Raw genomic sequence first — 26,468 nt, 5'->3', positions numbered from 1 at the left:
ATATAATACGATGTTGCTGCTCGTTAAAAATCGCGAGCCAATTCGTTTCAGCATGTTTATGGTGCGTTTCATTAGAGGGAAAGAGAGAATATACATCACGTTTCTTTCAACTTTAATTTGTTTGTAAAATTACCTCCTTCAAATGAAAATAATACCTTGAGTTCATCTTTTTATTAATTTACTTAAAAGTAAACTGTTAAATGTATAAAGCAATATGAATTTCGGTGAAATTCGATGTCGGAAATACTATTTGTCGTATTACCAAATTTTTGCGTTACTTTCATCGTGGTATAAAATATTACGGAAATCATATACAGTTATAGTTAGCAAATACGTTTCATGGCATACCGAGCATCTCTTTTACCGCCAAAGCACACAAAATTTTTTATGACAAAGTCTGCTTTTAAAATTCACCTTTTAAACAAAATTGTTAAACAAGTAGATCTTCGAAGAGGAAAATTTTTAAATAAGTATTTCAATATATCAATATAACTTAATATAAGGTCTTACGCTGTATGAAGCGGCCAACAAGTCAGCCCTTATTACCTGACGATACTCTAACGATAGTTTAATGGCTAACGTATATAGATGGGTCAATCAGTCTGCACTAAAATTACAGGACGTAGAGTCCTAAAAGGTACTTTAAGTTCACAACGGCCTGGAATTTATTACGTGCTGGTAACAATCACGGAGAAAGCGGGTATCTGCCATACGGAAAGAGCGGATGTGTATACAAAGGAAAAAGGGACATCATCCCAAAAAACAATATCGTCAATCACCTAAGACGGTAGAAAGTCTCCCACTCCTGAAATGGCGAAAGAACGAACTGTGAGTCGAGTCTAGGCCAGTCTGTGCCACACATCTCCCGGGTTCCTTTGGCTCTTCAAGCCCTCGCGACAGTCAAGTCAACTGTTCGTACGACAATAGGGCGTTCATCCTAACTCCACGTTCCGTCTAAGTAATCAAATTCACCGACTTCGCTTGTGTATGAGAGTGTGTATCCGGGCAAAATAGAAATAAATATATATATTAATAAAACTGTAGACTACAGTTTTATTCCAACTGAACTACCCCTATTATTCTAAAAGAAATACGGGGATCGACCTGCTCGTGGTGTCGATTGATACAATCGTAACGGGAATTTACGACTCCCGTTGACGCGCCTCCTCGCGAACGCGTCTCCCCGCGACTGGCCGAATTTACATAAGGAAAGATAAAATTTAAGTCCCTTTTAAGTTAGAAAATTGCAATTTACGTAATCTTAAAAAAAGCAATTTTAATATATTTAGTTGATGAATACAAGATCTAGTTTTATGACGAATCATTAAACATGGAAATAAAGATCAATTTTATTTCTATTATATAACTATCAACTTAAATGCTCTATCTTTCTGTATCGCGTTTCTAATTTTCCCTATGGCATTCGCTTCAATTTTTCCTTTCCAATATTCTTACGAATACCAATTTTTCAAATTCTTCCCATTTACGATATTTCCTCAACGAAACCTCGATTATTCAAGATACTCATAGCAATCCTTCCTGCACTAGAATTATTCATCCACGACTTGATCGTGCTACGCAAACAAAATCACTATGATGAATTCGAGTCAGTAAAACGAGACGTTCGCAGAATTTCGTGCATTTTCTCTTCATCACGGCATGTTCTTCGCAACTGTATGCTCAATTATCGTCGCACTGACTAAATTTAGGCTTAATTATAACGAACCCAAGTGGGTCTGACGTCACAGCGCGAGACCTGGATAACAAGGGCTCGAGCGGGTCTCGAAACAGCCAGGGAGAGGGTAAAAAGAAGCCACATCACATACGAAGGAGGTTTATAAACATGTAGATCGTAATTACGCGCGAACGTATTTGCATTCGACTTCTTATTAAGCCATCCTTCTCTATCATCTCTCTACTCTTTCTCTCGTTCGTGTTCATAGACATACCAGCTACGTTCGTGTGAAAAGGTTTTTCGTATCATCCGTACTTTTCGCTATGACCAATGATTTTGTTTGCGCAGAGAAAAAAAAAATTGTGAGGAACTTTCGTATTCGAGCATTATTCGTCAACTGGTAGGATCGTAAGATAATTTGACAGATTGGTGTTGGGTGATATAAAGAGGGCAAGGGTTAGGGTGTCGGTTGAAATTGTAATTGATAATGGATCTAATTACGAATAATGCACTGTGTCTTTGGTTTTTCTTCTTTCACTTCCTCGATCATTTTTGTATTTAATTCGTTTCCGACTTCTACGAAGTAATTTTCGCGGTTTATTGCGAAATTGCTAATATCACATGGCTTCAAACTCATCAAAAGAGATGAAGCATGAATTTTCGGAATGGTTGTAAATGGAAGGTTATGAGGGGAAAAGATTTATGGCAGCCCATTTTGCGATTGAAAATATGATCCCTAGGTATATAGTATATATATACGTATATGTATAGGTGCGAGTTTATTAAAGATGTGTGCGATAAGATATGAAAAAAGAAATAAAAGTTTGTTTCCTCTACTTTTCGTCATTATGTGGCATATAAGTTTATATTAAATTTAATACTACTTCATGACTTTCTGACTACATAACGCAACTTACATGTTGTAATCAAAACAGAAAGAATGATGATCTCGTTGCATATTCCGAAAGTTGGCTTTAATGTTTAAAGGCCTTTCGGAGGTTTCGAGCTTTTAGCCAGGAAGAGCCATTACTTAAAATCACATTCTACGTCTGTAGATCTCGAATACTCGGGAACCTCGTTTAATAGTTAAACAATTCCATGGCTATTCGAGGATGTTCGTGTAAGTAAAGTACAGCTTCCAATTAGTTCTGTTTAATTAATTACGTGAACGTGTACGATCGTCCGAGTTGTCGTGTCAAACCCATCACGAGAAATATTTTTCCTTGTTTCAATCTTTCGATCTGTATCGATTACGGTCAATCGAACGTTTTCTTTTATCATCAGACACAGTTACAAAATCGATATAACCGATTTTGCGAAATAGTTGCTTCGATTAAGCAGATTTCGTTGTCTTCGAACTACTATTAAAGTTCCTATAGAGTTGTTCCATTTAGCGGATGCGTGGAAACTTGTCGAAAATCAAAAGCAATTTATAGGGAGGAATTTTCTATGAAGTTGAGTCTAATTATTGGACTTGGTGCAGGCACGCACCCGTCAAGAACAATGTCGGTTAGGGCTTAATAATTTTCCATCGGTTCGGGAATCGCCTGTGGCCCAACGTGAAACTTTGTTCTCGGCTGTCTTCCTTCGTACAATCCTTTGAATAGCAATTAGATGAGAGTTGAACTCTTCCAAGCTAATAAGTCGCCCGCCTCTGTAAACTTGCGATCTATAGAAATATGTTTTGGTTGGACTTGCTAAAATCCGGATTTGTCGACTTCCGAGAAAATTATAACGAATTAACTTTCGATGTCCGCTATAAACGAACCTTAGAGATTCATTCTGATCAAGATGATAGCCGAGGAAGGAAACTTTTGTTCTTTGACCGATAGAATTTTACAATTCAAAATTTGTGAAGCGATGTGAGAATAAATTTATTAGTATCATTACTGGCAGATTAATACGGACACTGTTTTATCGATAGTAGTATTTCATAAAACTTTCACTCATGTTCGAGAAAAGAATGTATTTATGAATTGCATTTTTACCTGGATCCCTTATTATACCTAATGTAAGTACGTTTATCAGAGTATCTCGACACTTGAATATTCCAGTAGGATCATTCAGTTAGTCTATCCATTTTTAAAAATAATCTGCTTTCAGAATTTCCTATTCTTTGCCTTGCATTTTATCATAATTGATTCTGCTCAGTTTCTATTATCGTTATTAGCGCGGTTTCTTAATCGAATGATTTTTATTACTATATTAAATTTACTTCGAACAAAAATTAAAAATCGGGCATTGTATAACTTTTAAAAAAACGCACCCATAAATTGTTTTGTGTACGCCCGCGAGACGTTCGTGAGAAAATACATATTCATAGATTTACATGCTATAATACTTTGAAACAGAGTTTGTTGAAACGACTTTTTCAATGGCTATAAACCGTCTTATCTAATCCCGGTTAAATGTTTCAAGCACCATGGAAGATTTATTTTTATGGTATTCCTGCAGTGTTGTATCAGTTAAGTAAATGATTAAACGGAAGATAAAGAAAAGGATGAAAAAGAGTATTCTTTTCCTATATTATCATTTTTATAATATTTTATAATTCTTTTAATAGAAAGTAATTCTATCTTTCTTAACAATAGTAACATTTTCTATGTAAAAGTTAAAAATTTTTGCAGAGATTTAAATTAATATCGTCACATTTTTATAGCGTGCATTCGTGTTCGTTTACATTTTACAACAATGCTACACCATTATCTTCACCATAGAAAGATTTGTGAAACAGGCTGAATCGGTGGTTTTAATTTCAATTTCTTTCGCAAACTTTCTTACGTCGCAAATCATTTATTTTGCTTCAAACGTTCGCAAATTGACGCGACATTAGCTTTATAGAATTTCAAAATTCTTTGGATGATCCAGTGTTATCACAGAGCAACCAGAACAAAGCACAAAAACGCTTGGCACAATTTTCTTTCATCTCCTCTCTCGTCAGTTGTCTCATCTCTTTGAATCACACTCGAACGCCGGATAGTAAGTGTACATCCGCCGAATTATGTAAAAAGCTTTTCCATTTAACTTTTTTTCCAATAAAGAAAGTAAATGGCATTTTTTCCATTAACGATCATTAATTTATTTTTTCCGTTTTTGTCGAGAAGTGGAAATGAGAGTGATGTCTCTGTATTCAATTCAGATATTCATTCGTTTTTTGATGTTCATGATTTTCTAAACGTTTGATATTCAGTTTCTTTTAACATTTCATTGTGTTAAGGCGTGGGTAATTTTTTAAACGATTAATCTTATTTTTCACTTTTAACGAGATCTTCATATGTGATTCTAATTACTGTCAAAACGTTTCTTTATATAATCATCGGCATATCCATCAATGAAATAAACGCTAAAAGAAAGAGTTATATCAATATAAAATGCAGATCTACCCTTTGAGTAGTCTCTAAAGAGAACCAGGATTCATAATACTTAGATATAGGAAGTTAATCAATTTTCAACGGAGGTATTATCATCTTTCATGATATCACGAAGGAAAACATAGAGCTCGGTATTTCATTCTTTCAATGACGCAACCATAACTAGTCAATTGGATTGGAAAAAGGCACTCGGCGCAGCGTTCCCGATAGATAACAGTCGGTCGCTATCGAACGCATAATACCACGAGTTCCTCCGCTACAGACTTGACGGGTCATAATGGCGGATCGCGATCTCTGCAACCCGGTCATCAGTTTGAAATTACTATCACTCCTACAGAACTATGCATCACTGAATAATTATTGTTCCCTTCATATATTCGGTGTATTTGCGTTTTGAATTTCCACATGAATGCAAACAATCTTTCTCACATACCGTTTCTTTATATATATATGTTTATTATCTTTTAAAAGAATCAATTATAGTTGTTTGAAATATTATTGTATCCATAAGACGTTCACTGGTAAAGGGCTAATTTCTAAAGTACTTGCTAGAAATTACCTTTCTCTTAACATATTTTAGCTTTCATAGCGAAGAAATCTTGTTCTATAACAAGGTATATTCATTATATGAAGTTATTTCTTAGCTTATTCTTTGGCATAATCTTCAATAGAGCAATAACTGTCTTATTCTTATAAAAAACTGTTTTGCTTTATTTACGAAGTGAAAGCTTCATCGATCGTTCGGTGGTGATAAGTACTTTATTAAGTATATAAATCTTGTTGTATAAATGATCGTTAATTAAATGTTTCTTAATACATAACATATATGCCACCTTATGACATTTATGAAATACAATAGCATATATCAACTTTTTTATCGTCTTCCTATAAATATCTGACAACAAATAAAAATTAGACGAGACACTACGTTTTTTAATTAATTTAGAAATTGTTCCTAGTGGAGAAATTTGCGGAGGAAAATGAAAAGCTTTCTTGAAAGAAACATAGTGTCGTCCTTTTTACATTTTCTCTTCCAAGAGAAATTATACGCGAAGATATAAAAGTGGTATAATAATGGACAGGTCTTTTTCCCTGTTCGTTTCTTTTCTTTGTAAAGATAGATAATAAACTTGATATAGTACTAGTACGAACATTATTTGCTAGCAAATTTTTCTATAAAGGAGGACGAAGCTTAAAAATTTCATTCTTTATTGAAAGATGCACACACTTTGAATATTAAAGTAATACAAAATTTCATTCTATCCATTCATTGTCCATTTCCTTTTAAATTATTTACAGCTTTGATACTTTTTAAATTGATCGAAAAAGTTATTTGGAAAATATTCTTCCTAAAAATGAAACAAATAACACATACGTAACAATATAATACAGTGTTCGTGTAATAGCATGATGTATTTATATTTTTATACAAATATTTTTGAATGTTCGTTGCAGCATTGTAATAGGACACGAACATTTGTGATCAAATATCAAGGTTAGTAATGTCATTGACAAATAGAAATGGTATTAATAGAATCGTGAGATTATGTTGAATAATTATAGATATTACAGAAAGGTATGTACCGAATTGAAGCAATGTACGGACGTTTAGATTATTATGTATACCTTTTACAATAAAAGGGAAATTTGCTTCTGTAAGTGGATAGTCTAGTTTATAATTCGGCGAAAGCTATAGATCGTGCACAAACGTTGTAAAATATATACTCTATCTACATAAATATTATTTTATCTTTTAAAATTTTTTCCTTTTTTGTAATTTATCAAGACGTACAAATTCATCAGAGATCGATCGATGAAATCTACCATTACTTAGCGACATTAAAGTTGAGTTCACATTTACGTTTTCTATTTAAAAAGACTTATAAACATTCTCTCGTATAAATATACCAAATTCATCGATTGATGTAATATATCCTACGGTATTCAAACAACAAGCCATCGAATTTACACCTATCTACGTTCACTTTAAACTTAGACTTTTCCACACAAGCTGTTTAAAGCAACTTAAAATTTTTATTTATAAAAGTTAAAAAAGCGACTGTCTATTTTTTTCTTTATTGATAGAATTTAACTGAAATCTTTACTAGCTAATTTTTGAGAAAATAAAATTTTATACTGCGTTCTAGATAGAATAGAATTCCTGAAAGCGTTAAAAACAGTCGAATGTGTCGAATCGACCGGAAATGAACAAACACGGCATTCCTATGTAGGTACTTACATGTGTATATCCACAATGGATTCATAACAGCCCTCTCGAATCTCGAATAGAACGGTTCGATAATGGCGTGTGCATCCTATTTCTGGGTTGTTCGCCGTGACGATACGCGACAATTTGAAGGAACTTTTGTGGAGGATTTTGACAATCGGCGAACAAGATTCAAAGAACCCGTTGATGCAGTTGGTTACTGTTGGTTAGGGCTCTGTATCGGTACATCAACGTAATTTTAAGTGGTTAACGATAGTTCACTCGTGTCGTCGATGAACTTATCGATCACGGTGTTTAACACAACATCGAAATTCGTCGACTTTGCCATATTAATTATGGAGCTAGCTGTATCGTATAGCAAGGATTGTCGTGATTTTTCCTTCGCATCTTCTCTCAAATCCTTTGATACGAACGTAATTTTATTCGCCAATAAAGGGTTGTCGTTCGTAAGCCTAGTCGTTCGAATTGTTTGGGTGTTTGCTTCAGATATAGTAAGCGCATTTTCAAGTTATACGTGTTTCGTTGAAAGCTGAATACAAATTGTTCATCGAGAAGGCTAATTTCCTGAATGGTTAGTAGATTGTTCCTGGAAATAATTTCAAATCGGTGTTCCAATTTCGATAGCGATAAAATTATTCGGCGATGCTTTCTTCTATGGGTTTCTTCGTGTTTCTTACTGTATCTGCCGCCGCTTACATCTTATGACACGTGGAAATTGCAATCCAGAGGCGAGGTATGCGATTTTATCTCTGTCAAATGCCACTACTAATTCTACCACGGACACGGTAACTGTTTCATTACAGAAGTGTCATAATTAGTGTGTAATCGTCTCATATGTTGATGTAGAGTGATATAATCGTCACAAGTAAAACTACGTTTTTTGGGCAACTACCTATCCTATCGATTCATGGTCGATCTTTGGTTCACGCTACGTATCGTTCCATCTTCTTTCCTGGGATCCTTTCCTTCCTTATTCTTTTTGTCTGTATTCCTCGTCACTGATTGTATTTGCTGAATGCGCGATTTATGTCGAGAATCTGCGAGCTCGTTGAGCAAGAAATTTATTCCCTCGAAACTGGAGAAACTGATGAACCGCGTTCGTGACGAATATCTGGTACATCTCCATTATTCCCTACTTGCCGCGTTCCTTGATACGTGAATACAAAGATCCCTATTAAATTATGCAACCACATTTATGCAAATCAACCGCAATAAATTTTTGCCCACAATCCTGTGATGCGTGTTTTCATTTGTAGAAAGTCACGTAGCTGATTTTGATAGATCGGCAAGTATATAGACCAGGCAGAGCTATTCTTTTTTCATCGATAATATGAAGCAAACCATTAAAAATTTCTCGAAATAGCAAACAAAACTCAGACTTTCTTTCCCCAGAAGGTTAAGTTTACAGCGTCCGACAATCGATAATTCGCCACGGCAACCGGCACTCGGAGGCCCCATTAAAACTCTGTTCTTACAATCGAGATAATGACGATGTTTCTAACAGACCGGTATTTAACAGAAAAAGAAGCTTCTTTTTCATAACGAAAGCACATTTGCGCGTAACGAAGTGCATCCACGTATTCATGGCAAAACCACTGAATTGACCCAGTTTAATTCTGAGTTCACGCGACCAACACAGGTAAACGCTCATCGTCGTCGTTTAAAGAGAACAGTCAAATCGTGGAATTTTCAATGGCTTTTATACGAAATTTATTACACTATCTTCGAGAAAAAGAAGAGGTTGAGAGTTTCGATACTAAAATAAAACCGTAATTAAATATATTAGAAGTAATTTTTTAGTATAGGATGCAAGGCGACGCAAACAGTTTTCGCTTTAGTGAAAATTGTTGTTTGAATGTTGACGATCGTTGGTTTTATATCGCGTCGAGGATGCATCACTTTGTCGTCTGTTCTCTCTTTCTCTTACAAATTTTCGTGATCAAACGTGTTCACAGGGTGTCAGATGTAAATGAACATGCAAACGAACTCACCGTTTCGCTCGTCTATCTTTGACAAAGCCGCCAACCGCTTTAATTGAGGGCAAATATTGGGTTAGGAGGTGCTGGAATTAGACGAAATTTGCACCGTGTTGAATAATTTTTTAGTTCCTTTCTCTACTATTTCTTTTTTCATTTTTTTTTTTTCTCGGAACGTTTTTACATGTTGGATCGAACAAAAATGTTAATTAAAGCAACGAGTCAGAGATGCTTTCGCGGAGAGCGTTGACGAGGATTGCGCGTAATCGGGAATAATTGCGTTATCGTGAGTAGGACAAAAGGCGACTCGCTGCGATTATGGGACATCAAAATGAAACGAAAATACTCTAGACTTATTGGGTCGTTCGTTATTTTACTACGTTCCACTGCTCTTAAGGATGAAAAAACGTTATATAAACGGTAAATGTAGGTTCTAAAAACAAGATATAGACACAAAGCCTAAGATATAGAGACATTTTCGTCGAATTTCAAACACTGTCATCATTTCTTTTGTTAAAAATAAATAATATGTTAGAGCACGTTGTGTTTACATCGAAGACACTGTGTTTCATAGTAAACTGGTATGTATCTAAACATTTCACAAGATAGTGCTATCTGAATGATTTGTTTTAATAACGAGTGGACAGATATTCCCTTTATGTATGTTAGCTAAAGGAAACGTCAGAAAAGTTCAGCGTCTCCATCAGCAGACTCAGAAACGATGTCCTGCTAAAAGAACTTTTACTTCGGTGCATTGTAGCTATGACAGTGCGTTAACACACCATATTTTCAAGTATCTGTACTTTTCACAGATGAAATAAAATTTACACGAGAGATTAATGTCAATTTTCATAACCGATAGCTATCTATGAATTACACTATGGATAAATGAAAATTCATATACCGTTAATCAATTTCGAGGGCAATATCAGTTTTCATGTAACATATGAGCTGGAATTATTGGAGACTTTTTTATTTTACCATCTTTTCTTCCGTCCATACTTAACTGTAGAAATTAAGCACGATTTTTGGAAAATGATCTTTCTATACTGTTAGATGACATGTGGTTGGAACGTGGTCTGTGCATGACGGTGCTCCAACACATTTTAGTGGAACTGTTTTAATAGGATATAGGAATTACACTAGCTGATAGATTGGCAGTGAAGGACTAATTGCCTGGTCTGCATGCTATCTCGACTTAAATCCGGACGTCTTAAAAGTTCGGTTTATGATAATAGCGCTATTGATAACCTGAAAATACTAAAAAATTAGATTATCGCTGTATGTAAAGTAATTCGAAATACACCAGGAATTTTTGAACGTCTTCGACAATCTTTGAAACGACGACGTTACGTCGATCTGTAGCATGTATTCTTAAAGGAGATTATTTTCAGCAATTTCTTTTAAGTAAGTTTCAAACATTCTTACAAAAATTATAATATTATACTCGTAAAGTGCCTATATCTCCGAAAGAACATATTTCGGACCTGTGTATATATGACCTTTTCTAATCATTAAGGATAGTGGAATACGGTACTAATGTTTGGCCAGCTACTTCTTTGTCATCCTGTATACCGAGTTCTAATCTATATGTATAATCAATAAAAGAAAAGGAAATTTGTGATATCTTATGATTGCTTTCATTTTCCGTACACGTCAATTTTTCCTCTCGCTGTCGCCCACGGGTCGCCCGGCAGATGGCAAGCGTATATTCAGTTTTCTGTCACGTATGCTGACAAAGAAACCCACGAACCTTCACTCGTTTTCTGTTCCACACGATATCGATAAGAAGATGGGGATAAGGTCGAGCAGAGAAGAAAGGAGAAAAGAATAAGTAGATTTCCCGTCCGATTCTTCTAGCGAATAAACCTTCGAGACACTTGCCCCTTTGCTCGTACGACCTTTTCTAACCGCGTCTCCGTCTTTGACTTTTCTACGTTTCGCGTGTTTTCTTTTTTTCATTTGCTGTTCCATTGATTCGTTGTTTTCATGCTGTTGCTTTTCATCAGAGAAATGAAAGGAAAAGCACATAACCGACGCCGCATAGCCAACCAGCTTTGTACAGAAACGGAATTCTGTTTACCAAGCGATAAGAGATACGGAGACGCGAATAAAACACGACGGATCGAATGTTTTTTCACGAGCCCCCGTATAGGCAGGATGCAGTTTAGGATGGCTCGGATTCTAAAGAAGCAAAGAGAGGCAACGGAGATATCTACGTCTAAAAGGGAACTGGTTGATCTGTCAAACTTTGGAATTTCTGGAAAATTTGTTTTACTTGTACAAGATATCGATGGAAGCAGTACATAAAACTTCTATCTTGTGCGCAAGTATTTTTTAAACTTTAGCCAGTTTTTATTATTTATTGGATGTTTGTTAAGCTCCAATCGCATTAACACGTTTATCGCCCAGCGTGATTCGGCTAAGTTTCCTGCGAAGCCCAAATGTGACCGCCGATACGTAGAACGTAAATAGAGCGACAAGCAGGAATGCATCGTTTATCGCCTTCGATTCATTGTAAAGAAAAGATTATTTATTTCTGAAATGGAGGAAGCGATAAGTTTTTCAGCTAGAGTATTCCGAGAGATTTCATGGCAGATATCTCAGATCTTTCATTTAGTGGAGAAGCATACTTGTCAGATGTACATCAGTGATATTTTCATCCTCAAAATGTTTAGTAAACAGCGTGAAAATATATTTGAAAGTGAGGAAAGTAGTGATTTTTTTTTTTTTTTTTTTTTTTATTTGTTTTATTAAATTTTTACAATTTGTCCAGAAGGACATTTGGTAAAATGTTATAGCTTAGAGAATAAAAGAATAAAAAATAAAAAATAAAAATAAATAGAAATAAATAAAATATAGCATGTGGATGGTTACCCCCAGCGGGGTTCCATCTTCTAGGTTTCCTATTGCATCTCTATTTCGAGGTCTGCGGGATGCTTCCTCTTCAGTCTTCTTTCTATTTTGGTTTTATTTGTTTCAGCAGCCAGCTGGTTTGGGTGTGCTGCAAGTCTTTCTTTGTACTTTTTTGCGTATCTAGCGATTTCCTCTTTGACTGTTGGAATTTTTAGATCTTTTCGTAGGTCTTCATTTCTGACGTACCATGGTGCGTTAACTATTGTCCTTAAGATTTTTGCTTGCTCTATTTCTATTTTGCTTATGTGACTCATTGCTGCCGTCCCCCATAATGGGACTCCGTATGTCCAGATTGGTTTGATTATTGTTTTGTATATATTTAGTTTATTCATTGTGCTTAATTTAGATTTTCTATTGATTAACCAGTACATCTGCTTCCTTTTTGCACTTATTCTGTTTATTATTGATTTTATATGGTGCTTCCATGTAAGGCGTGTGTCTAAATTTATTCCCAGATATTTGACTTGCTTTGATTGTGCTATGTGGGCGCCGTTCAGTTGAATATCTGGTGTTTTTCCTTTTCTAAGTGTAAATGTTATGTGGTTGCACTTGCTGGTGTTCACTTTTATTTGTTTGTTTTGCAGCCATTTTTCTATTTTTGTAGTGTGTTCTTGTAGTAGTGCGGCGGCCGTTTCTAGATTTGCATGCCTCACTAGTATGGCCGTATCGTCCGCAAACGTCAGTGTTTTACTGTTGACAGTTGTTGGTATATCTGCCGTGTATAGTGTGTATAATATTGGTCCTAAGACACTTCCTTGCGGTACTCCTGCCTTGATGTCCTTAATTTCAGAGTATGCATCATTTATTTTTACTACAAAGGTTCTGTTGTTTAAGTAGGATTTGAGTAGTTTGTAGATTTGTTCTGGAAATTGCTTTTTGATTGTTTGAAGAAGTTTTTCATGGTTAACTTTGTCGAATGCTTTTTCGATATCCATAAAGAGTGCTGTGCAGTATTGTTTTGTTTCAAGCGACTGTAAGATTTCATTGACGAGTCTATGCATTTGTTCTATTGTGGAGTGTTTATTCCTGAATCCAAATTGATGGTTCGGTATTAGTTTTTCTTTTTCTATTGTTGGTTTTAAGCGGTTATATATTATTTTCTCTAGTAATTTGGAAAACGCAGGTAGTAATGATATCGGCCTGTAGGATGCAGTTAAATGTGGGTTTTTGTTTGGTTTGGGTAACATCACTATCTGTGCTATTTTCCATAGTGTAGGAAAGTACTGTATTCTTAGAATTGCGTTAAATATTATCGTTGTTAGTCTTATTGCCTTTGGGGGAAGGTTTTTTAAGATTTTCCCATTGATCAAGTCAAATCCTGGTGCTTTACTTGTCTTTGTTGCCTCAATTAAGTTTGTAACTTCTTGCGCTGTTGTGCTGAGTATGGTGCAGCGTTTATCAGTTGTGTTGCTGGCATTTTCCACTTCTTCATTTGTTTGCCATCCAGGGATGTTGTTATCAATTTCATACGGCGAAAATATATTTTGTAGGTGCTTTGAGAATTCTTCTGCCTGTTCTTCGTTGGTTCTAGCCCATGTGTTGTCCATTTTTCTGATTGCTGGGATTGTTTTTACTGTTTTCTTAATTTTGTTAGTGACTTTCCATAGGGAGTAGTCGGTATTCTCATGCGCGGATAGTGATTCGATGAATTTTGAGAATTCGTTATTATGATGTTCCCTTATTTTATTCTTTAGTTCCTTTGCAAGTTTATTTAGGTTTTTCTTGTTTTCTCGTGTTCTCTGTTTTTGCCATTTTGCTTTCGCTTTTCTTTTTTCCCTGATTTTGTCTAGGATGTCCTGCGGAATAATTTTTGATTGCCTGCTATTTGTTTCATAGGTGGTGGTTGCCCACGCTGCTTCCTGTATTATTTCTGTCAAAGTTGCTACTGCCTGCTCAATGTGTTCAGGTGTTTTCAACGGGATATTGCAGTTGATTTTGTTTTCGATCAGTTCTTTGAAAGTTTGCCAGTTGGTGGTTTTATTGCAAAGCGACTCTGACTTGTTATAAAGTAGAGGTTTGCTTGTATATTCTATTATAATTGGTGTATGGTCGGAGTTAAGCTCGAGGCTGGTTGTTATTTTTAATTTGCTTACATTTAGCCCTTTTGTTACTGCAAAATCCAACAGGTCAGGTATTTTATTGGGGTCTGTCGGCCAGTACGTTGGTTTTCCTGTAGATAGTACATTGAGGTTGCTGCTTCTAATGTATTTTTCCAATGTTCTACCTCTCGGTGTGCTAATTCTCGAACCCCATAATGTGTGCTTTGCATTAAAGTCTCCTGCCGCTATATATTTGTCGCCTAAGGATTGGAAGTACTCTTCCCATTTTTTAAGTGTCATTTTGTGTCTCGGAGGTGCATATACTGCTGACATCTGGAAGTAATTGTCATTGGTTTGTATTGTGACAGTGGTTGCTTGTAGGTGTTCTTGATTTGTTTGACTATGTAAGTGATGCTTGATGTCATTTTTTATTATTACTGCAGTTCCTCCATGTGCTTTACCTGAGGGATGTTTGGTATCGTATATGGTGTAGTACGGTATTTTCATGTAGTTTTTTAGGGTGAAATGTGTTTCTGAGACAAGTAGTATATCAATATTATTTTTATACAAAAATATTTTAGTTTCGTGGGCTCGCTGTTGCAAGCCATTGGAGTTCCAGACTGCTATTTTCAAAATGTCCATCTCTATTTTTTACTTAGCAAGTTAGTAAGTAGTTGTAACATGATTGTTGTTTGTTGTGCTTGTTGTCTTAGTATTGTGTTTAGATCACTTACCATTTTTCCTAACATTTCCATACCTTTAATGGATTGTTTGAGCATTTCTTTGATGTCTGTAACGTCTTCGATGTTATTGTTTTCATTCTGATTGATTGCAAGCGTTGGTTTGCTAATGTTTTTAGTTACTTGTGCGTAGCTTCGTTTACCTTGGGGATCTATGTTTCTGCTTATTGCGTTTAGTTCCTCTTGTGCTTTCAATGTTGTTTCGTTATCCGTTATACTTTGTTGTGGTTGATGGTCATTGTGTGATCTGTTGCGAAGTGGAGGAAACAGTTTACGTTGTATTTGTTTCCTTATTTCACATCCTTTGTAGCTGGCTGGGTGGTTTCCGTTACAATTATAGCATTTAACTTGTTCTATTTTTCCTGTGTATGGGCAGTGTATTGTTAGGTGATTTTTTGCACATTTAACACATGCCGGGCTTCTGTTGCAATAATTTTTTGTGTGTCCGTATTGTTGACACCGCATGCATTGTGGTATATCTTTTTTGTAGCGTGGTGGTTCCACTGTTACAATTGTATTTAGTATTTTTTTGATTTCATAGATTTCCTTGTTATTGGTTCTGGGTTCCAGTTCTATTAAGAATAGTGGCAGTGGTTGCTTCGTATCGTATCTTGTCATATTGTTTATTGCTCTTGTTTCATGGCCAATTTTTCCTAATTCTTCACTTAATTTTTTTGTGTTAGTTTTTGGATGTAAACCTCTTATAACTATTTTATAGCTCCTTTCTGTTTTGAGTTGGTACGTGTGGTATATAGCATTTTTTTCCTTTAGTTCATTTATCACTTTCCTATAAACTTCTGGGGTGTTTGTTTGAATTTTTACTTGTTCTAATTTTGTTTGTTTTATTGTGTAGTTATCCTTCCCGACTACATTGTTTAGTCGATCAATAAGCGGGTCTATTATTTGGGCCTCAACAAATATTGGTGGTGGTTTTGGTATGTAAGGAGTTTTAGTTGTGGTTTTGCTTGTCGGGTCATTGTCTATTTCTTCCGTTAGTGAGCTGAAGGAGTTTCTTAAAGGTAATTCTTGCAGCCATCGCTGCTTTCCTGTATCTGGGTTTCCTGCAGCATTTGTGTCTGGAATTATTTTACGTTTTTTGCTAGTCTTTGCTAGCTTCCAGTTTTCGTCCTGGTAACTTATTTTGTTATCTTGTCTGCACTCCTCCTGTCTCCGCTGCTCTTCCATTTCTTCTATTTCCATATCATTTTGGTTGTTATGATTTTGCTGTTGTTGCTGTAAGCCTGGTAAATCTGATGACCCTTTTATGTAATATTTTTCTCCATTGGTTGCAATCTTGATCGTTGAGATCTGTTGTTGCATTGTTTGTCGCTAACACTATTCGTAGCACTTCTCTGAATCACTTGACTGGAGCACACGTTTGCCTACGCACATCTGTTCGCCTCGGTTGCCCGAGCGAGACTGAGGAAAGTAGTGATGACGGAGTCTATAACTATTGTTCGAAGTGCCCAAAATCACCCCAAATATGTTTGGAATGTTTTAACGAATACCGTGCCATATAAAATAATGTAATATATTATCCAGAATATAAATTAATAAAAAGTATGGTATAATGTGTTTTTAATATTTTTATGCTGTATATCCTATATATAATATCGTATATTTAATTAACTCGAACAAGAAGGGCGTCACCATACTTTGGTGACGAGGCCCCCACGGAAGTATCCCCGTCACATAGATATGTGGGACGTGGTGACGAACGTGTTAATTCGTTTAAAAATTTCAGAAAATGGATCTTCATTTTTTTTTATAAATTCTACGCTTGCATACTATTTCGACGAAGTTCTTATACTTTAAACGATCAAACCTGTTCTCTATATTTCGAAACTTATAGAAAATAAGCAGAAAGTTTTCGCAACTAGTTGATTAACGGGTTTTCATGAAAGTTCTATGTTTGAGATTATATCATCCCGCTACTGTGTCCTTGGTTTTTCTTATTCGTATTTTTCGAAAATTAACGTTTCGATCGATAAACTTCTTTACGAATAAATAAACGTTTACTGCTTTCCACTCCGTGTCTAAACGAGTACGAGCAAAGAATCATTTGTCTGTATTCTGTATGCATTGCATTACTCTGTTCGCAGCGTTCGATCAAGAATTAAGCTAGTTTACACATCTCCCCCCTCCCCCACGAACTCTTACGATGAACGGATATCAAGTAGGTGCTTGATACGCTTGCATAGTTTTCGAATTGATCCACATTATGCCACAGATATATCAAAAGAATGACGCACGAGAAATAGATCCGTAAAGCTCTTTTTTTCAAAATGGAACGTGATTTGATACCAAGTGACGATAAAAGTAAGACGAAATAAGACAATTCGATGTCTGTTAACAATTCGAGTAATATTTTTCAAAACGTGATCGATACGAATATGTTGAAAAGCGGAACAAAAGTATGATATTTCTTACGAAATCATTAAAAGATTTAGTAAGTTAAAATTTATTTAAATTATTTAAACTGATATAACGTATCTCTTACATCTCTATGTTTTCAAGGATACATCTTTAGAACAATGAAAATCTATATGCAATATTTAAATCACTATTTTCGCCGAGAATTAATCCTAACAGCAAATTACTACCGGCTAGATCTACCATAGTACATTCTCCGCAATTCGTTCTAGTCAAGATTTCTCATTACACGCTGGGGCAGTTATGATTGTGCCTTCTTCATTGGAAGAATTGTGTCAATATTGTTTCTCGTGGTCTATTTTCTACACACGTTGACACGGATTCTTCTGGTTGCTCATCGGAGGAGAAACTTCTTCTTATCGGATCTCCTCCTAACCGTTTTTGCTAAGTGAATATGCACCTGTGAGCTTTTCCCCTTTTTTGCTCTTAACTTAACCTATATCATATCTCCATGAGAGCGTGCTCGTTCCTTTTGTTCCATGGAAACAAATTTTATTTCTTTTTCTTTTTTTGATTTTTCCTCTGTACGATATAAGTCTCGACGATCGGAAAATTTCATTCCACTATATTGTCTCTGGAACGCTATTTAAAAACAACGAATCCTTTGTCGTCGCGTCAGGATCTTTTCTCCTTCTATTCGATCTTTCGGTTTACACCGTACTGGTTGGAAGTTAGATAGAATCGATATGCAAAGCTGAAGCACGCTGGTATCAGCGTGAAACGCCAATACATAAATCTTCGAATAGGATTGCTTCTCCATTATTGTGTTTCGTGTTCTTTTCGGGAAAGCCATCGCTATAGTGAGCCACAGTGATATATGGATCGATGATTTTTTTGAAAAATTTGTACGACGTTCGCGCTGCTTTGTTTTCTCCGTATTTATAGACGCTCGTTGCTGTAAGGATTTTTAAGTCTTTTTTCTCGCACGAGGTTGTTCGTAATTCTTGTTAAGATCAATACAACGTGGAATTTTTTCGAAATACATGTGAAATATAAAGGAGCTTCATTTTGTATGCTATAAGTAAAAATAAATAGCTCTGAAAAACTAACGAATATTACGATTTAAAAATGTTTAACGCGCGGGAAAAAGATAAGAAGCGAAAGTTGCCATGCGAGTACGAAATGTAAAATGTTGGCAATAATTTATGATTTTAGAGAGTCACGTGATAATGGCAAACATTGAAAACGGCAAATAAAAATAGCTGTATTTTCCATTTTCACATTTTTGCTATGCATGTACTCATAAATTTCAAAATCATAGCAATTTCTTGGCGTACTTTCCAAAAACATAAAACAAATTTCTCTGTGTACATTCTTCCACTTCGATTACAGTCGGCGGTTTTTCCTCGTTGTATTTGAATTCCTTTGAAGGAACACTAGCAAGAAACAGCATGCGGTAGGATGTAGTAATAAGTTTGTCCAGCTTACACTTTGATACATATCGAATGTAAGAATCCTCAATTAATTTATCGGCAAAACATAGAAAGGTAGGCAGTAGTATGCGATGAACGTTCGTTGGCGCTCGATCAAAATCATTCGATCGAGACTTCAGTCTCGATCAAAACAAGAAGCAATTCTTGATAAATCCTAAAAAGGCCCAGAAACGTAAAGGTACTTGTTAGAAGGAGTCCTTGAGCTTTGGTCGACCATGTTCGAGGCTCGGATCAAAAGGGTCGCAGAACGAACGTCGCTAAAAATTTTGAGCTGTTTATCGATCGTAGCTCGCTAGAACGCCGTAACACGCATTACAATCGCGACCCACTTTCTGTGAGCAACTTTTTTCATGATTTTCTGTTTCCTTGCTCTCTTATGCGCGTTCGAGTCTCAAAACGCCTCCGCTAGGACGCAACTTTTCAACTGAAAACTTTTATATTGCAGAACTTTTGAATAGATCTAACATTCTCCTTTTCTTCTCTCTCTCTCTCTCTCTTTCTCTCTCTCTCTCTCGCACACGCTCTTTCTTCGAGAGTACTATCAACTCACATGAAAAAACAGAGAAAAAGCGAACGGATTCGTTGCGTGCTCCGACCTTTGCGTACACTCGTACTGCTCGGCGAAGTTTAAGGTCAGGTTAACACGAAAGTGTTTCAACGATCCTCCCAGCCGGATATAGCAGAGGGGAAAAAATCCACAACCCATCGAGCGACTGTTGGTTACCGTTTTATTTCGCATGGAAATACGGTCGATCGATCGGCGAGTTGTGAGTGACCGGTCGGATGAAGCGAAATAATGTAATTGTTTCTTTTTTCCTTTTTCTGTAGAATCCAGGTAACTGGTGTAAACGAACAAACTTGATGGATTAGGTTGAAGCGGTACAATGTGTTGAAATAGGTACAGGTGTAAGTGTAGGTGTATGATAGGACTGTGAATACTGATGACGCGATTCGTACTTTCTTCAGTTAACAAGTTAATCGATACTAAATTAACACATAAACAGAATTCTATTAGAAATTGTAAATAATAAAGTAACTTAAATTGTTGTCCTACTTAGGTATTATTCAACATTGCAAAAATCGATCGTCAAAAATTTGTCTGCAATAAACTTTTTTACGTTTAGAATAAACGAATGAGCGAGATATCAAGCGAATAGGTGTTACGGCGTCAATGAAATTTTTCATCACTATCATGCCTCCTCATGGCAAGAAACTTAAACAGGGAGACGAAGACAAAAGGGATCTTTTCCTTCGATACAACGATGGAAAATAAATTGAGTTTTCTACTCCTACAACATCAAGAAAGAGCAAAGTTTGAAGCAATTGGCCGTGCTCGATAGTTTTGAAAATTTGTCACTAGAGTTATTTGTTAATTAAAAATATTGTTAACACTATTATTGAAAAATTATTGCTGGAAATACTTAGAATTATTATCGAAATTTTCTTGTTTCCTCTATTCTCTGTAACATTCTCTATTTTTACCCTCTCATTTCTGGAATTTTGATAATAGGAAGGTGCGACTAAGATCGCTGGAAGCGAACTATAGGTCTTACTGGTTTATCATCCAACCGAAGGAAGTAATGCGTCTTCGACGTGCGGAGGCATCCATACAGTTCCTGATACGCCGATATCCATATCGAAATTTGGATGCTCTCGAACCTGTCAAACTCAGATGTTCAGGACGCGTCTCGATAATTCGTACTGTAGCCGATCACGAATATCAACAACAGGATTTAATCTGTTACACCAGCTGACATCACCGAACCGATATCTGGCTCGATTTTAGATTCTCAGAACGCGATGACATTATCGACCTTTCTCGATGCACGCCGCCGCGAGATATTTATTACTGCTGCGAATCTCGCTCGATACATCCATGAATTGATTACGTTCATGTTGTATTGTCCATAATGTTCTCGAGGTTATGGTATAGGCCTCTTTTGCAATTGCGACTAGTCGTGCACGACTTTACCATTCATTGTCGAATTTGCCACAATTTCCATTTGTGTTGCTGCGACCAAGGGTCAAGGCGTGACTCACTGCGACGGATCAGTCGCGTGCGATTCCAAAGTATATGGAATACATACTTACTATACCCACATTCAGAACAATCGCGCACGGTCGAACATCATTTTGCTGCTAGAAGTGTAAGAACTCCTCACTGGGGTTTTAATATATGATAATATTAAGTTTCAATACCTTTAATATAAATAATTAATATTATAACGATGAGAAGTTTTCTATCGTGATACTACACATATGTTTGGTTGTTAATATTTGACAGAAACCAAAAATTTAATTACTTTATTCATATTCCTTTACCAACAATTTTTTCGTTTAGTATTAATACAATACAACTTTTTATAAGGAATGCCATGAGAGATTGATTAATGTGTTAAAAAATGTATGGTTCTATTAAAAAGAATGAAGCTGACCTTCGTTCAGCGTCGCGTGTGACTAGTCGCACGTGAAAAAGAGCCCATAGTGTACTAGAAATGAATTCGAGGCTTTTATTAGTAAATATGTAGCCGTCGACACTTCATCCTGCAATACAGGAGTAAAAATGCTTACAAAGAAATAATATTTCTACTTATAAAAAAATTAATTAATTTCAGAGCTCGAAAATAAAATCCTTTTCAAACATTACTCATAAGAACAAACTATAACCGATTAAAGCTGCTTCAGTATATCTTTCACGACTCATTTCAGTCAAAATTCTTTATTGCACGCGATCAAGCTCGATTGCTCCTCCTTGCTGAGAATCGCACCGGTCTTATGTAATATCTCGCGATCTATTTTCTAAACACGTTGGCATGGTATATATCCAATTAGAAGCTTAGCGTCGCTTTATTCGAGAGTCGCATGTTTTGTTTCTCAAGAATTTTTCTTAAACTTAGATATAATAGATATATAATAATTAGATATAATTAGATAATTAGATATAATAGACTATTAAAAATAATAGACTATGAAATATTGTAACAAAAGCTCAAAAAATTCTTCGTATTTTAAAGTTGCTACACGGGCGAATGTTCGTAACTATAGAACTTGCGAATTATTTTAAAGAATACTTAGATATTCTTTGAGAGAATTTCTACGGAATTCGAAGATACTTCGCAGATATCGTTATCAAAAGGGAACTAAGAAATCTACTTGATCAGTGTCAAACGACAATATTACTTGCGACACCTCGAACAAGGTTCGATATGAAAAAGGCAGGTTGAACGGGATCAAGGAATACGTGAAAGATCTAAGCGAAACGACAGGTACTCACATATGCACTTTGCTAATTTTGTAACGGTACGTATGTATACAAATAACTACGTAAGCATTTCTTACCGATGTTACACCATGTTTCTCTCGGATAATTATATTTTATAAACATCGATTTGTTTCACGCAAGCGACTTTAAAACTGTTCTGAATAATTGAAACTTTCTATTTTGCTTTTGTAAGTTTCGCTCTCGATCAACTTGTTAGTTCCACTACATTAACGCTTATTTTACGCTTAAAGCGTAAAAATCGCAGTTTTTATGTAACCAAACGTAAGGTTTCGCGTTTTAACCGAGATTCAGATCATCGTTGGGTGAAATTATTATTAATCGAGTGAAAATTAATTTCAATTTATTAAATTAAATAATTAAAATAGCGAAGCTATTCGTAGAGATCTATATTTAAATATAAGTTTTAAGCAGCGTTGAAAACAATTGATTGCTGTATAAACCAACTATAGGATACTCTATAAAATATTTCTCCTTTTCGATTATAGTTCATCGCAGCTGAAAATTCATTACCGTTCCTACATTCATCAGCGAGTAATTTCATTATTTTATCGTGTGAATATGCCGTATTGATTTAATTAAACTGCTTCGCTGTTTCTTACGCTTATATGTCGGTGAAATAATTACTAATTAACCGACGATAACTACAAAAGATATACAAAATATGTTTGTAACGTTCCAATTTTCGAGAAGCCATCCTACGAAAAAAAAACACGGAACGACAAAAACAAAAATTATGTCTCCGCGAGTAAACGCGACTTGTATTGAATTTGGATCTTAGAGCTTCTAACAACGATCCATTCATCTAATCATGTTACCATCGCAATCAAAAGCATGCCACGTTAAAAACTCTTTCTATTACGTCGAATCGATTTAATAATAATATACGATAGAGGGAGGAAAGAACAATGCTTCAGTACTGCCAATTTAATGATCTGCTTTTTACAAAGTGCACAGACGTGCGTTGTTTCATCCCGACGATATCGTTCCCTGTTTTACCTTTTTACATACAAAAATAAAATTTTACACAAGAAGATAATGATCTATATGAGCGATTTATTTACATTATGACTGTCTCCTAACGAGAATATTAAGTCTGAAATGTCTTGGTCGAAATGAAATATATGTATATATCTAATATTCCTGCTTACTACAGGAATTCGGAAAAATGTGTTACCATTTTAGAGACACGGATTTATGGCACACACGATGTCCATATGACATCGAGGAAATCCATAACATAGCATAAATCATAAGAAGTCATAAATTTACAGTTTTAAAATTATATCACGATAAGATATAAGAAGAAGTTTAACAGTAAGAACTGTCCACTCGGAACTAATAGCCACAGCTACTTCCTAATAATAAAACTTCCAACATTTACGAAACTTAGGAAATCTGTACATCGTTTTCGCCGCTGTGTGAAACGCGTAAAAAATGAAAATTCTTGGTGCAAAACTTAAACAGTAAGCATTTTATTATCGACGTTTTCTCAAGTTTCTAAGTCCTTGCGATAAATTGCATCAAGTATTTCAGCGTTTTCAGCACAGACAGGAATTTCCATTAAATTCAAGGCATCCACTGAATTAGTGGTTTGACACCTAAACATGGAAAAGTGACTATTCACATCTCTCAGCAAATTCATACCTTGTAGAACTAGGTTAGCCAAATCTGATGTGTTTCCGAGTGGAGAGAGCTGTCGGTTAAGTGGATACCCAGCTTGGTGAGATTAGAATCGATAACGAAACGCTTGCCAAAACCGTTTCGGTAATACGAGAGTGCGATTTTATATTCCATTATAAGTTGTGACAAGTGCATTTCAATATTGATTTTATTTAGATGAAGCTGATTTCTGGTGAAAGTTCCAGACATGATAAATCATTGTTTTACGTTAAAATGGTAAAGCAACACGAATGTCGATACACATAAATATGAATTTATCGTCTGCATTGTATTTATTTGGAGGAGTCGTGAGAGATTTCAATCTAGCTATTTATTTATTTGGCATCGAAAAATTATCGTCGTTTAGTTCGCTTCATTTATACAAAAGGTTACTAACTATAAAGCATTACGAATTAACGTTTGGACATTGGGACTTAAAAATTTGACATAAAAATTTTTCGAATTTTCATAGCGTTATATAGTGATGCCATCCGATGAAGGATAACGTCGTTAGTATCCAAATCCACGTAATGTACTCGATAATAGATAGATGTTTAAGGGAAAGAAACCGTGCCAAGTTGATTTCTTGGCTGGAACAGAAATATGATAACTCAACTTTAAAGAGAACGGTATGTGCACATATGTATTTCTTATGTGAAAAGGTTACGGATGTTCCGTTTTACATAACTTCTTGCATACATCAAATATTATCTTCTTAATAAAAATTCATTTCGCTTTATATGCATACTTCTTATCGTCGCGAATAGAAGAACATTTTCTCGTTTCTATAGAAATTTGTGTCAAAGGCGATAGAGGATTCTTCGCGTTAGTCCGACATATTTTGTCTATCATTTTGTCTTTGACTATCATGTGCGTTAGGCAAACGAGCAACTTGTCCTTTGAGATACGGATTAACCGGAAGGTCTCAGGCAAATAAGCGTGAAGTTCGAACTGTGATGATAACGGAAGAAATGATAATAAAACGTATTACTGTGATCTTGGAGGTGATGCGTCGTTGCTCGGTCGGAAACTGACGTATCTTCGAATACTCAAGAATTGCATTATGCACTTAAGAGCAATCGCTTGGTTAAAGTTTCGATAATTTGGTGTTGGAACGCAGAAACTCGTTTCTGATTACATTGACAAATTCCAATGTTCGATAAAAGTTCCTGCGTGCCTGGAAAATTCTACTTTGTCTATAGAGAATTTAATGACAAACGAGAAACGTAGATCGAGTTATGGTTTGATCGACGACCCTCACTATGATTCAAAATTACTAATTTTATTCGTTAAACTCTTCTGCATGATACTTTTACCTAACACGGAACGAATAACATTAACTCACACATACCCATACTATTCATTGGCATCGCGATCATGATTCAAGAACAAAATTAAATATATAGTATATACTTCGCCAATGCAGATGGGTTAATAACTGCATTACTACTAGAAGAGTAAATTGCTTTCGTTAATTTGATGTGCAACGTATCGAGAACATTGCCATTGCGATCGATGTGTGGGCATCACGAATACACATGAAATGCTCGAGTGATTACAGCAACGAGGTCAACATTAGCAGTGGTAAACCCTGAAGATACGTTGGAATTGCTGCTTAACAAAATCGTAAGCGTTTCGCGAGAGCGATTACTCGATGAATTATGCATTTCCTTTGGACCGCTCGTGGATTCAATAGTTACAATTTAGTTATGGTCAGACGCCATATAATCTCGTATTATTATACGTCGCGTAATAGATTCTCGAAGCTTCTACGTGTACGAGGTACGTCGTTAAGCTACACTACATATAAAAATAGTTTAAAATAATATTACACAACAAATTATTTTATGATTCTTTTATATGCATACTTTTATAACTTGTTATCTGTAACGCGTTATATTGCGTAGCGTATAAGCACGCAGCTGTAAACTTGTATGGTACGCTTTACCGCATTATTAACGAGAAATATCGATAAAACAGTCGTTCGAACCACATTCGAGATGTTAACTCTCGTCGCTTTGCGGCATCGTTTCGTTTTCTGAAACGCGTATAGATCTTCAAAACGTTTATGTCGAGCAGAAATTCATTCAACGGTAGATAGAAAGAGCAGAACGGATGAATCATTCCTGACATCAATTGTAAGTCGAAGAGGCAAAAAAGAACGAAGGAGAAGAATTCAGATCCCATAGTTGGACGGAGTTGATGAAGAAAAATGGCGACCCGATAATAGGAAAGGAACATTCCCTCGTGCTTTTTTCCCCTCCTCGTCCTTTATTTCCGTTTCTTTCGTTCTTATCAATGATTTTATTTAACTGACTATTTTGCTTTCTCTTTTCCGTTTTGATGTGTAAACTCCGATTCTTTCTTGAATTTTGATTCCATCTGCTTCTTCTGGAACGGCGTTTGAGTTTCGGTTGTTTTCTACCAGTAAATATCAATTCTGCGTTTCCCGAACGGTCTTAAAAACTCACCTCTACATCGATTTAACGATACGAAATTTCCATTTCCCTCCCTTTTTACGAAATCCGTAGCTGGAAGACAGCATACCAATAACTTATAACGAACAAACCTAATAAAAACTTTTCTAACATCCGTTGCTATACCCTATACGGTACTTTGTTTCGTGCGTCTCGAAATTAGTGTCACTTCTGTAACCTTATCCGTCTCATTTGTCTGCTCAATTTTTCCGGTTCTCTAAACGGAGATTGCGCTCTTT

General features: G+C 35.7%; 1 protein-coding gene across 1 annotated transcript in view; it reads right to left on the bottom strand.

Moving 5' to 3' along the window:
* Igl (IQ calmodulin-binding domain containing protein igloo) overlaps positions 1–26,468 on the bottom strand; it is a 90,243-nt gene that overhangs the window by 5,322 nt on the left and 58,453 nt on the right. The window lies entirely within an intron of this gene.

Source organism: Bombus fervidus, chromosome 7 (assembly GCF_041682495.2).
Source record: "Bombus fervidus isolate BK054 chromosome 7, iyBomFerv1, whole genome shotgun sequence".
Classification (NCBI taxonomy): Eukaryota; Metazoa; Arthropoda; class Insecta; order Hymenoptera; family Apidae; genus Bombus; species Bombus fervidus.
Note: the sequence above shows the minus strand (reverse complement) of the source record. Positions and strands in the feature narration are given on the sequence as shown.